Consider the following 13,937-nt stretch of genomic DNA (forward strand, 5'->3'; position numbering starts at 1 on the left):
CAGCATTGTTCTTTGTACACGTAGCTCATTTCCCCCCGCGGCAGACACTGAGACAGGTCCAGGGAGCCTTGCGATGCGAATGGTGTTTCTGCTTTATGAGTTGGGCTTTAATTAAAATACGCGGCGGATGATTAGCGCGCCTCTGGATGCTTCGAAGTTAGCCTTCATACGCGGAAAATCCAGTTCCCTTGATAAGAAAAAGAAAAAAAAAGTTGGTGACATACCCAGGAGTGTTCTCTGTACAGGTAGCTCATTTCTCCCCAGTGGCGGAGACTGAAATCGGTCCAGGGAGCCTTGCGAACGGGAATGGTTGTTCCGCTTTATGAGTTGGCATTTAAATACGCGTCGGGGGATTAGAGCGGCTCTGGATGCTTTAAAATTGGCATTCCTACGCGGCGGGGCCTGTTCCCTTGAATAGGAAAACGAAAATAAAAAGTTTCCCAGGGACATACCACAGCATTGTTCTTTGTACACGTAGCTGATTTCCTCCCGCGGCGGACACTGAGACAGATCCAGGGAACCTTGCGATGCGAATGGTTTTTCTGCTTTATGAGTTGGGCTTTTATTAAAATACGCGGCGAATGATTAGCGCGCCTCTGGATGCTTCGAAGTTAGCCTTCCAACGCGGAAAATCCAGTTCCCTTGATAAGGAAAAGAAAAAAAAAGTTGTCTGGGTTACATACCCAGGAGTGTTCTCTGTACAGGTAGCTCATTTCCCCCCAGGGGCGGAGATTGAAATCGGTCCAGGGAGCCTTGCGAACGGGAATGGTTGTTCCGCTTTATGAGTCGGCCTTTAAATACGCATAGGGGGATTAGAGCGGCTCTGGATGCTTCAAAATTGGCATTCCTACGCGGCGGGGCCTGTTCCCTTGAATAGGAAAAGGAAAATAAAAAAGTTTCCCAGGGACATACCACAGCATTGTTCTTTGTACACGTAGCTCATTTGCCCCCGCGGCAGACACTGAGACAGGTCCAGGGAGCCTTGCGATGCGAATGGTTTTTCTGCTTTATGACTTGGGCTTTAATTAAAATACGCGGCGGATGATTAGCGCGCCTCTGGATGCTTCGAAGTTAGCCTTCATACGTGGAAAATCCAGTTCCCTTGATAAGAAAAAGAAAAAAAAAGTTGCCTGGGTTACATACCCAGGAGTGTTGTCTGTACAGGTAGCTCATTTCCCCCCAGGGGCGGAGATTGAAATCGGTCCAGGGAGCCTTGCGAACGGGAATGGTTGTTCCGCTTTATGAGTTGGCATTTAAATACGCGTCGGGGGATTAGAGCGGCTCTGGATGCTTCAAAATTGGCATTCCTACGCGGCGGGGCCTGTTCCCTTGAATAGGAAAAGAAAAATAAAAAAGTTTCCCAGGGACATACCACAGCATTGTTCTTTGTACACGTAGCTCATTTCCCCCCGCGGCGGACACTGACACAGGTCCAGGGAGCCTTGCGATGCGAATGGTTTTTCTGCTTTATGACTTGGGCTTTAATTAAAATACGCGGCGGATGATTAGCGCGCCTCTGGTTGCTTCGAAGTTAGCCTTCATACGCGGAAAATCCAGTTCCCTTTATAAGAAAAAGAAAAAAAAGTTGCCTGGGTTACATACCCAGGAGTGTTCTCTGTACAGGTAGCTCATTTCTCCCCAGTGGCGGAGACTGAAATCGGTCCAGGGAGCCTTGCGAACCGGAATGGTTGTTCCGCTTTATGAGTCGGCCTTTAAATACGCGTCGGGGGATTAGAGCGGCTCTGGATGCTTCAAAATTGGCATTCCTACGCGGCGGGGCCTGTTCCCTTGAATAGGAAAAGGAAAATAAAAAAGTTTCCCAGGGACATACCACAGCATTGTTCTTTGTACACGTAGCTCATTTGCCCCCGCGGCAGACACTGAGACAGGTCCAGGGAGCCTTGCGATGCGAATGGTTTTTCTGCTTTATGAGTTGGGCTTTTATTAAAATACGCGGCGAATGATTAGCGCGCCTCTGGATGCTTCGAAGTTAGCCTTCCAACGCGGAAAATCCAGTTCCCTTGATAAGGAAAAGAAAAAAAAAAGTTGCCTGGGTTACATACCCAGGAGTGTTCTCTGTACAGGTAGCTCATTTCCCCCCAGGGGAGGAGATTGAAATCGGTCCAGGGAGCCTTGCGAACGGGAATGGTTGTTCCGCTTTATGAGTTGGCATTTAAATACGCTTCGGGGGATTAGAGCGGCTCTGGATGCTTCAAAATTGGCATTCCTACGCGGCGGGGCCTGTTCCCTTGAATAGGAAAAGGAAAATAAAAAAGTTTCCCAGGGACATACCACAGCATTGTTCTTTGTACACGTAGCTCATTTCCCCCCGCGGCGGACACTGAGACAGGTCCAGGGAGCCTTGCGATGCGAATGGTTTTTCTGCTTTATGACTTGGGCTTTAATTAAAATACGCGGCGGATGATTAGCGCGCCTCTGGTTGCTTCGAAGTTAGCCTTCATGCGCGGAAAATCCAGTTCCCTTGATAAGAAAAAGAAAAAAAAAGTTGGTGACATACCCAGGAGTGTTCTCTGTACAGGTAGCTCATTTCTCCCCAGTGGCGGAGACTGAAATCGGTCCAGGGAGCCTTGCGAACGGGAATGGTTGTTCCGCTTTATGAGTTGACATTTAAATACGCGTCGGGGGATTAGAGCGGCTCTGGATGCTTTAAAATTGGCATTCCTACGCGGCGGGGCCTGTTCCCTTGAATAGGAAAACGAAAATAAAAAGTTTCCCAGGGACATACCACAGCATTGTTCTTTGTACACGTAGCTGATTTCCTCCCGCGGCGGACACTGAGACAGATCCAGGGAACCTTGCGATGCGAATGGTTTTTCTGCTTTATGAGTTGGGCTTTTATTAAAATACGCGGCGAATGATTAGCGCGCCTCTGGATGCTTCGAAGTTAGCCTTCCAACGCGGAAAATCCAGTTCCCTTGATAAGGAAAAGAAAAAAAAAGTTGTCTGGGTTACATACCCAGGAGTGTTCTCTGTACAGGTAGCTCATTTCCCCCCAGGGGCGGAGATTGAAATCGGTCCAGGGAGCCTTGCGAACGGGAATGGTTGTTCCGCTTTATGAGTCGGCCTTTAAATACGCGTCGGGGGATTAGAGCGGCTCTGGATGCTTCAAAATTGGCATTCCTACGCGGCGGGGCCTGTTCCCTTGAATAGGAAAAGGAAAATAAAAAAGTTTCCCAGGGACATACCACAGCATTGTTCTTTGTACACGTAGCTCATTTGCCCCCGCGGCAGACACTGAGACAGGTCCAGGGAGCCTTGCGATGCGAATGGTTTTTCTGCTTTATGACTTGGGCTTTAATTAAAATACGCGGCGGATGATTAGCGCGCCTCTGGATGCTTCGAAGTTAGCCTTTATACGTGGAAAATCCAGTTCCCTTGATAAGAAAAAGAAAAAAAAAGTTGCCTGGGTTACATACCCAGTAGTGTTGTCTGTACAGGTAGCTCATTTCCCCCCAGGGGCGGAGATTGAAATCGGTCCAGGGAGCCTTGCGAACGGGAATGGTTGTTCCGCTTTATGAGTTGGCATTTAAATACGCGTCGGGGGATTAGAGCGGCTCTGGATGCTTCAAAATTGGCATTCCTACGCGGCGGGGCCTGTTCCCTTGAATAGGAAAAGAAAAATAAAAAAGTTTCCCAGGGACATACCACAGCATTGTTCTTTGTACACGTAGCTCATTTCCCCCCGCGGCGGACACTGACACAGGTCCAGGGAGCCTTGCGATGCGAATGGTTTTTCTGCTTTATGACTTGGGCTTTAATTAAAATACGCGGCGGATGATTAGCGCGCCTCTGGTTGCTTCGAAGTTAGCCTTCATACGCGGAAAATCCAGTTCCCTTGATAAGAAAAAGAAAAAAAAGTTGCCTGGGTTACATACCCAGGAGTGTTCTCTGTACAGGTAGCTCATTTCTCCCCAGTGGCGGAGACTGAAATCGGTCCAGGGAGCCTTGCGAACGGGAATGGTTGTTCCGCTTTATGAGTCGGCCTTTAAATACGCGTCGGGGGATTAGAGCGGCTCTGGATGCTTCAAAATTGGCATTCCTACGCGGCGGGGCCTGTTCCCTTGAATAGGAAAAGGAAAATAAAAAAGTTTCCCAGGGACATACCACAGCATTGTTCTTTGTACACGTAGCTCATTTGCCCCCGCGGCAGACACTGAGACAGGTCCAGGGAGCCTTGCGATGCGAATGGTTTTTCTGCTTTATGACTTGGGCTTTAATTAAAATACGCGGCGGATGATTAGCGCGCCTCTGGTTGCTTCGAAGTTAGCCTTCATGCGCGGAAAATCCAGTTCCCTTGATAAGAAAAAGAAAAAAAAAGTTGGTGACATACCCAGGAGTGTTCTCTGTACAGGTAGCTCATTTCTCCCCAGTGGCGGAGACTGAAATCGGTCCAGGGAGCCTTGCGAACGGGAATGGTTGTTCCGCTTTATGAGTTGGCATTTAAATACGCGTCGGGGGATTAGAGCGGCTCTGGATGCTTTAAAATTGGCATTCCTACGCGGCGGGGCCTGTTCCCTTGAATAGGAAAACGAAAATAAAAAGTTTCCCAGGGACATACCACAGCATTGTTCTTTGTACACGTAGCTGATTTCCTCCCGCGGCGGACACTGAGACAGATCCAGGGAACCTTGCGATGCGAATGGTTTTTCTGCTTTATGAGTTGGGCTTTTATTAAAATACGCGGCGAATGATTAGCGCGCCTCTGGATGCTTCGAAGTTAGCCTTCCAACGCGGAAAATCCAGTTCCCTTGATAAGGAAAAGAAAAAAAAAGTTGTCTGGGTTACATACCCAGGAGTGTTCTCTGTACAGGTAGCTCATTTCCCCCCAGGGGCGGAGATTGAAATCGGTCCAGGGAGCCTTGCGAACGGGAATGGTTGTTCCGCTTTATGAGTCGGCCTTTAAATACGCGTCGGGGGATTAGAGCGGCTCTGGATGCTTCAAAATTGGCATTCCTACGCGGCGGGGCCTGTTCCCTTGAATAGGAAAAGGAAAATAAAAAAGTTTCCCAGGGACATACCACAGCATTGTTCTTTGTACACGTAGCTCATTTGCCCCCGCGGCAGACACTGAGACAGGTCCAGGGAGCCTTGCGATGCGAATGGTTTTTCTGCTTTATGACTTGGGCTTTAATTAAAATACGCGGCGGATGATTAGCGCGCCTCTGGATGCTTCGAAGTTAGCCTTTATACGTGGAAAATCCAGTTCCCTTGATAAGAAAAAGAAAAAAAAAGTTGCCTGGGTTACATACCCAGGAGTGTTGTCTGTACAGGTAGCTCATTTCCCCCCAGGGGCGGAGATTGAAATCGGTCCAGGGAGCCTTGCGAACGGGAATGGTTGTTCCGCTTTATGAGTTGGCATTTAAATACGCGTCGGGGGATTAGAGCGGCTCTGGATGCTTCAAAATTGGCATTCCTACGCGGCGGGGCCTGTTCCCTTGAATAGGAAAAGAAAAATAAAAAAGTTTCCCAGGGACATACCACAGCATTGTTCTTTGTACACGTAGCTCATTTCCCCCCGCGGTGGACACTGACACAGGTCCAGGGAGCCTTGCGATGCGAATGGTTTTTCTGCTTTATGACTTGGGCTTTAATTAAAATACGCGGCGGATGATTAGCGCGCCTCTGGTTGCTTCGAAGTTAGCCTTCATACGCGGAAAATCCAGTTCCCTTGATAAGAAAAAGAAAAAAAAGTTGCCTGGGTTACATACCCAGGAGTGTTCTCTGTACAGGTAGCTCATTTCTCCCCAGTGGCGGAGACTGAAATCGGTCCAGGGAGCCTTGCGAACGGGAATGGTTGTTCCGCTTTATGAGTCGGCCTTTAAATACGCGTCGGGGGATTAGAGCGGCTCTGGATGCTTCAAAATTGGCATTCCTACGCGGCGGGGCATGTTCCCTTGAATAGGAAAAGGAAAATAAAAAAGTTTCCCAGGGACATACCACAGCATTGTTCTTTGTACACGTAGCTCATTTGCCCCCGCGGCAGACACTGAGACAGGTCCAGGGAGCCTTGCGATGCGAATGGTTTTTCTGCTTTATGACTTGGGCTTTAATTAAAATACGCGGCGGATGATTAGCGCGCCTCTGGATGCTTCGAAGTTAGCCTTCATACGTGGAAAATCCAGTTCCCTTGATAAGAAAAAGAAAAAAAAAGTTGCCTGGGTTACATACCCAGGAGTGTTGTCTGTACAGGTAGCTCATTTCCCCCCAGGGGCGGAGATTGAAATCGGTCCAGGGAGCCTTGCGAACGGGAATGGTTGTTCCGCTTTATGAGTTGGCATTTAAATACGCGTCGGGGGATTAGAGCGGCTCTGGATGCTTCAAAATTGGCATTCCTACGCGGCGGGGCCTGTTCCCTTGAATAGGAAAAGAAAAATAAAAAAGTTTCCCAGGGACATACCACAGCATTGTTCTTTGTACACGTAGCTGATTTCCCCCCGCGGCGGACACTGAGACAGGTCCAGGGAGCCTTGCGATGCGAATGGTTTTTCTGCTTTATGAGTTGGGCTTTTATTAAAATACGCGGCGAATGATTAGCGCGCCTCTGGATACTTCGAAGTTAGCCTTCCTACGCGGAAAATCCTGTTCCCTTGATAAGGAAAAGAAAAAAAAGTTGCCTGAGTTACATACCCAGGAGTGTTCTCTGTACAGGTAGCTCATTTCCCCCCCGGGGCGGAGATTGAAATCCGTCTAGGGAGCCTTGCGAACGGGAATGGTTGTTCCGCTTTATGAGTTTTCCTTTAAATACGCGTGGGGGATTAGAGCGGCTCTGGATGATTCAAAATTGGCATTCCTACGCGGCGGGGCCTATTCCCTTGAATAGGAAAAGGAAAATAAAAACGTTTCCCAGGGACATACCACAGCATTGTTCTTTGTACACGTAGCTCATTTCCCCCTGCGGCGGACACTGAGACAGGTCCAGGGAGCCTTGCGATGCGAATGGTGTTTCTGCTTTATGACTTGGGCTTTAATTAAAATACGCGGCGGATGATTAGCGCGCCTCTGGTTGCTTCGAAGTTAGCCTTCATGCGCGGAAAATCCAGTTCCCTTGATAAGAAAAAGAAAAAAAAGTTGCCTGGGTTACATACCCAGGAGTGTTCTCTGTACAGGTAGCTCATTTCTCCCCAGTGGCGGAGACTGAAATCGGTCCAGGGAGCCTTGCGAACGGGAATGGTTGTTCCGCTTTATGAGTTGGCCTTTAAATACGCGTCGGGGATTAGAGCGGCTCTGGATGCTTCAAAATTGGCATTCCTACGCGGCGGGGCCTGTTCCCTTGAATAGGAAAAGGAAAATAAAAAGTTTCCCAGGGACATACCACAGCATTGTTCTTTGTACACGTAGCTCATTTCCCCCCGCGGCGAACACTGAGACAGGTCCAGGGAGCCTTGCGATGCGAATGGTTTTTCTGCTTTATGAGTTGGGCTTTTATTAAAATACGCGGCGAATGATTAGCGCGCCTCTGGATGCTTCGAAGTTAGCCTTCCAACGCGGAAAATCCAGTTCCCTTGATAAGGAAAAGAAAAAAAAAGTTGCCTGGGTTACATACCCAGGAGTGTTCTCTGTACAGGTAGCTCATTTCCCCCCAGGGGCGGAGATTGAAATCGGTCCAGGGAGCCTTGCGAACGGGAATGGTTGTTCCGCTTTATGAGTCGGCCTTTAAATACGCGTCGGGGGATTAGAGCGGCTCTGGATGCTTCAAAATTGGCATTCCTACGCGGCGGGGCCTGTTCCCTTGAATAGGAAAAGGAAAATAAAAAAGTTTCCCAGGGACATACCACAGCATTGTTCTTTGTACACGTAGCTCATTTGCCCCCGCGGCAGACACTGAGACAGGTCCAGGGAGCCTTGCGATGCGAATGGTTTTTCTGCTTTATGACTTGGGCTTTAATTAAAATACGCGGCGGATGATTAGCGCGCCTCTGGATGCTTCGAAGTTAGCCTTTATACGTGGAAAATCCAGTTCCCTTGATAAGAAAAAGAAAAAAAAAGTTGCCTGGGTTACATACCCAGTAGTGTTGTCTGTACAGGTAGCTCATTTCCCCCCAGGGGCGGAGATTGAAATCGGTCCAGGGAGCCTTGCGAACGGGAATGGTTGTTCCGCTTTATGAGTTGGCATTTAAATACGCGTCGGGGGATTAGAGCGGCTCTGGATGCTTCAAAATTGGCATTCCTACGCGGCGGGGCCTGTTCCCTTGAATAGGAAAAGAAAAATAAAAAAGTTTCCCAGGGACATACCACAGCATTGTTCTTTGTACACGTAGCTCATTTCCCCCCGCGGCGGACACTGACACAGGTCCAGGGAGCCTTGCGATGCGAATGGTTTTTCTGCTTTATGACTTGGGCTTTAATTAAAATACGCGGCGGATGATTAGCGCGCCTCTGGTTGCTTCGAAGTTAGCCTTCATACGCGGAAAATCCAGTTCCCTTGATAAGAAAAAGAAAAAAAAGTTGCCTGGGTTACATACCCAGGAGTGTTCTCTGTACAGGTAGCTCATTTCTCCCCAGTGGCGGAGACTGAAATCGGTCCAGGGAGCCTTGCGAACGGGAATGGTTGTTCCGCTTTATGAGTCGGCCTTTAAATACGCGTCGGGGGATTAGAGCGGCTCTGGATGCTTCAAAATTGGCATTCCTACGCGGCGGGGCCTGTTCCCTTGAATAGGAAAAGGAAAATAAAAAAGTTTCCCAGGGACATACCACAGCATTGTTCTTTGTACACGTAGCTCATTTGCCCCCGCGGCAGACACTGAGACAGGTCCAGGGAGCCTTGCGATGCGAATGGTTTTTCTGCTTTATGACTTGGGCTTTAATTAAAATACGCGGCGGATGATTAGCGCGCCTCTGGTTGCTTCGAAGTTAGCCTTCATGCGCGGAAAATCCAGTTCCCTTGATAAGAAAAAGAAAAAAAAAGTTGGTGACATACCCAGGAGTGTTCTCTGTACAGGTAGCTCATTTCTCCCCAGTGGCGGAGACTGAAATCGGTCCAGGGAGCCTTGCGAACGGGAATGGTTGTTCCGCTTTATGAGTTGGCATTTAAATACGCGTCGGGGGATTAGAGCGGCTCTGGATGCTTTAAAATTGGCATTCCTACGCGGCGGGGCCTGTTCCCTTGAATAGGAAAACGAAAATAAAAAGTTTCCCAGGGACATACCACAGCATTGTTCTTTGTACACGTAGCTGATTTCCTCCCGCGGCGGACACTGAGACAGATCCAGGGAACCTTGCGATGCGAATGGTTTTTCTGCTTTATGACTTGGGCTTTAATTAAAATACGCGGCGGATGATTAGCGCGCCTCTGGATGCTTCGAAGTTAGCCTTTATACGTGGAAAATCCAGTTCCCTTGATAAGAAAAAGAAAAAAAAAGTTGCCTGGGTTACATACCCAGGAGTGTTGTCTGTACAGGTAGCTCATTTCCCCCCAGGGGCGGAGATTGAAATCGGTCCAGGGAGCCTTGCGAACGGGAATGGTTGTTCCGCTTTATGAGTTGGCATTTAAATACGCGTCGGGGGATTAGAGCGGCTCTGGATGCTTCAAAATTGGCATTCCTACGCGGCGGGGCCTGTTCCCTTGAATAGGAAAAGAAAAATAAAAAAGTTTCCCAGGGACATACCACAGCATTGTTCTTTGTACACGTAGCTCATTTCCCCCCGCGGCGGACACTGACACAGGTCCAGGGAGCCTTGCGATGCGAATGGTTTTTCTGCTTTATGACTTGGGCTTTAATTAAAATACGCGGCGGATGATTAGCGCGCCTCTGGTTGCTTCGAAGTTAGCCTTCATACGCGGAAAATCCAGTTCCCTTGATAAGAAAAAGAAAAAAAAGTTGCCTGGGTTACATACCCAGGAGTGTTCTCTGTACAGGTAGCTCATTTCTCCCCAGTGGCGGAGACTGAAATCGGTCCAGGGAGCCTTGCGAACGGGAATGGTTGTTCCGCTTTATGAGTCGGCCTTTAAATACGCGTCGGGGGATTAGAGCGGCTCTGGATGCTTCAAAATTGGCATTCCTACGCGGCGGGGCATGTTCCCTTGAATAGGAAAAGGAAAATAAAAAAGTTTCCCAGGGACATACCACAGCATTGTTCTTTGTACACGTAGCTCATTTGCCCCCGCGGCAGACACTGAGACAGGTCCAGGGAGCCTTGCGATGCGAATGGTTTTTCTGCTTTATGACTTGGGCTTTAATTAAAATACGCGGCGGATGATTAGCGCGCCTCTGGATGCTTCGAAGTTAGCCTTCATACGTGGAAAATCCAGTTCCCTTGATAAGAAAAAGAAAAAAAAAGTTGCCTGGGTTACATACCCAGGAGTGTTGTCTGTACAGGTAGCTCATTTCCCCCCAGGGGCGGAGATTGAAATCGGTCCAGGGAGCCTTGCGAACGGGAATGGTTGTTCCGCTTTATGAGTTGGCATTTAAATACGCGTCGGGGGATTAGAGCGGCTCTGGATGCTTCAAAATTGGCATTCCTACGCGGCGGGGCCTGTTCCCTTGAATAGGAAAAGAAAAATAAAAAAGTTTCCCAGGGACATACCACAGCATTGTTCTTTGTACACGTAGCTGATTTCCCCCCGCGGCGGACACTGAGACAGGTCCAGGGAGCCTTGCGATGCGAATGGTTTTTCTGCTTTATGAGTTGGGCTTTTATTAAAATACGCGGCGAATGATTAGCGCGCCTCTGGATGCTTCGAAGTTAGCCTTCCTACGCGGAAAATCCAGTTCCCTTGATAAGGAAAAGAAAAAAAAAGTTGCCTGGGTTACATACCCAGGAGTGTTCTCTGTACAGGTAGCTCATTTCTCCCCAGTGGCGGAGACTGAAATCGGTCCAGGGAGCCTTGCGAACGGGAATGGTTGTTCTGATTTATGAGTTCGCCTTTAAATACGCGTCGGGGGATTAGCGCGGCTCTGGATGCTTCAAAATTGGCATTCCTACGCGGCGGGGCCTGTTCCCTTGAATAGGAAAAGGAAAATAAAAAAGTTTCCCAGGGACATACCACAGCATTGTTCTTTGTACACGTAGCTCATTTCCCCCCGCGGCGGACACTGAGACAGGTCCAGGGAGCCTTGCGATGCGACTGGTTTTTCTGCTTTATGAGTTGGGCTTTAATTAAAATACGCGGCGAATGATTAGCGCGCCTCTGGATACTTCGAAGTTAGCCTTCCTACGCGGAAAATCCTGTTCCCTTGATAAGGAAAAGAAAAAAAAGTTGCCTGAGTTACATACCCAGGAGTGTTCTCTGTACAGGTAGCTCATTTCCCCCCAGGGGCGGAGATTGAAATCCGTCTAGGGAGCCTTGCGAACGGGAATGGTTGTTCCGCTTTATGAGTTTTCCTTTAAATACGCGTGGGGGATTAGAGCGGCTCTGGATGATTCAAAATTGGCATTCCTACGCGGCGGGGCCTATTCCCTTGAATAGGAAAAGGAAAATAAAAACGTTTCCCAGGGACATACCACAGCATTGTTCTTTGTACACGTAGCTCATTTCCCCCTGCGGCGGACACTGAGACAGGTCCAGGGAGCCTTGCGATGCGAATGGTGTTTCTGCTTTATGACTTGGGCTTTAATTAAAATACGCGGCGGATGATTAGCGCGCCTCTGGTTGCTTCGAAGTTAGCCTTCATGCGCGGAAAATCCAGTTCCCTTGATAAGAAAAAGAAAAAAAAGTTGCCTGGGTTACATACCCAGGAGTGTTCTCTGTACAGGTAGCTCATTTCTCCCCAGTGGCGGAGACTGAAATCGGTCCAGGGAGCCTTGCGAACGGGAATGGTTGTTCCGCTTTATGAGTTGGCCTTTAAATACGCGTCGGGGATTAGAGCGGCTCTGGATGCTTCAAAATTGGCATTCCTACGCGGCGGGGCCTGTTCCCTTGAATAGGAAAAGGAAAATAAAAAGTTTCCCAGGGACATACCACAGCATTGTTCTTTGTACACGTAGCTCATTTCCCCCCGCGGCGAACACTGAGACAGGTCCAGGGAGCCTTGCGATGCGAATGGTTTTTCTGCTTTATGAGTTGGGCTTTTATTAAAATACGCGGCGAATGATTAGCGCGCCTCTGGATGCTTCGAAGTTAGCCTTCCAACGCGGAAAATCCAGTTCCCTTGATAAGGAAAAGAAAAAAAAAGTTGCCTGGGTTACATACCCAGGAGTGTTCTCTGTACAGGTAGCTCATTTCCCCCCAGGGGCGGAGATTGAAATCGGTCCAGGGAGCCTTGCGAACCGGAATGGTTGTTCCGCTTTATGAGTTGGCATTTAAATACGCTTCGGGGGATTAGAGCGGCTCTGGATGCTTCAAAATTGGCATTCCTACGCGGCGGGGCCTGTTCCCTTGAATAGGAAAAGGAAAATAAAAAAGTTTCCCAGGGACATACACAGCATTGTTCTTTGTACACGTAGCTCATTTCCTCCCGCGGCGGACACTGAGACAGGTCCAGGGAGCCTTGCGACGCGAATGGTTTTTCTGCTTTATGACTTGGGCTTTAATTAAAATACGCGGCGGATGATTAGCGCGCCTCTGGTTGCTTCGAAGTTAGCCTTCATGCGCGGAAAATCCAGTTCCCTTGATAAGAAAAAGAAAAAAAAAGTTGCCTGGGTTACATACCCAGGAGTGTTCTCTGTACAGGTAGCTCATTTCTCCCCAGTGGCGGAGACTGAAATCGGTCCAGGGAGCCTTGCGAACGGGAATGGTTGTTCCGCTTTATGAGTTGGCCTTTAAATACGCGTCGGGGGATTAGAGCGGCTCTGGATGCTTCAAAATTGGCATTCCTACGCGGCGGGGCCTGTTCCCTTGAATAGGAAAAGGAAAATAAAAAGTTTCCCAGGGACATACCACAGCATTGTTCTTTGTACACGTAGCTGATTTCCTCCCGCGGCGGACACTGAGACAGGTCCAGGGAACCTTGCGATGCGAATGGTTTTTCTGCTTTATGAGTTGGGCTTTTATTAAAATACGCGGCGAATGATTAGCGCGCCTCTGGATGCTTCGAAGTTAGCCTTCCAACGCGGAAAATCCAGTTCCCTTGATAAGGAAAAGAAAAAAAAAGTTGCCTGGGTTACATACCCAGGAGTGTTCTCTGTACAGGTAGCTCATTTCCCCCCAGGGGCGGAGATTGAAATCGGTCCAGGGAGCCTTGCGAACGGGAATGGTTGTTCCGCTTTATGAGTTGGCATTTAAATACGCGTCGGGGGATTAGAGCGGCTCTGGATGCTTCAACATTGGCATTCCTACGCGGCGGGGCCTGTTCCCTTGAATAGGAAAAGGAAAATAAAAAAGTTTCCCAGGGACATACCACAGCATTGTTCTTTGTACACGTAGCTCATTTCCCCCCGCGGCGGACACTGAGACAGGTCCAGGGAGCCTTGCGATGCGAATGGTTTTTCTGCTTTATGACTTGGGCTTTAATTAAAATACGCGGCGGATGATTAGCGCGCCTCTGGTTGCTTAGAAGTTAGCCTTCATACGGGGAAAATCCAGTTCCCTTGATAAGAAAAAGAAAAAAAAAGTTGCCTGGGTTACATACCCAGGAGTGTTCTCTGTACAGGTAGCTCATTTCTCCCCAGTGGCGGAGACTGAAATCGGTCCAGGGAGCCTTGCGAACGGGAATGGTTGTTCCGCTTTATGAGTTGGCCTTTAAATACGCGTCGGGGGATTAGAGCGGCTCTGGATGCTTCAAAATTGGCATTCCTACGCGGCGGGGCCTGTTCCCTTGAATAGGAAAAGGAAAATAAAAAGTTTCCCAGGGACATACCACAGCATTGTTCTTTGTACACGTAGCTGATTTCCCCCCGCGGCGGACACTGAGACAGGTCCAGGGAGCCTTGCGATGCGAATGGTTTTTCTGCTTTATGAGTTGGGCTTTTATTAAAATACGCGGCGAATGATTAGCGCGCCTCTGGATGCTTCGAAGTTAGCCTTCCTACGCGGAAAA

This window comes from Haemaphysalis longicornis, unplaced genomic scaffold (genome assembly GCF_048455015.1).
Source record: "Haemaphysalis longicornis isolate Haplotype H1 unplaced genomic scaffold, Haemaphysalis longicornis Haplotype H1 scaffold_15, whole genome shotgun sequence".
Lineage (NCBI taxonomy): Eukaryota > Metazoa > Arthropoda > Arachnida > Ixodida > Ixodidae > Haemaphysalis > Haemaphysalis longicornis.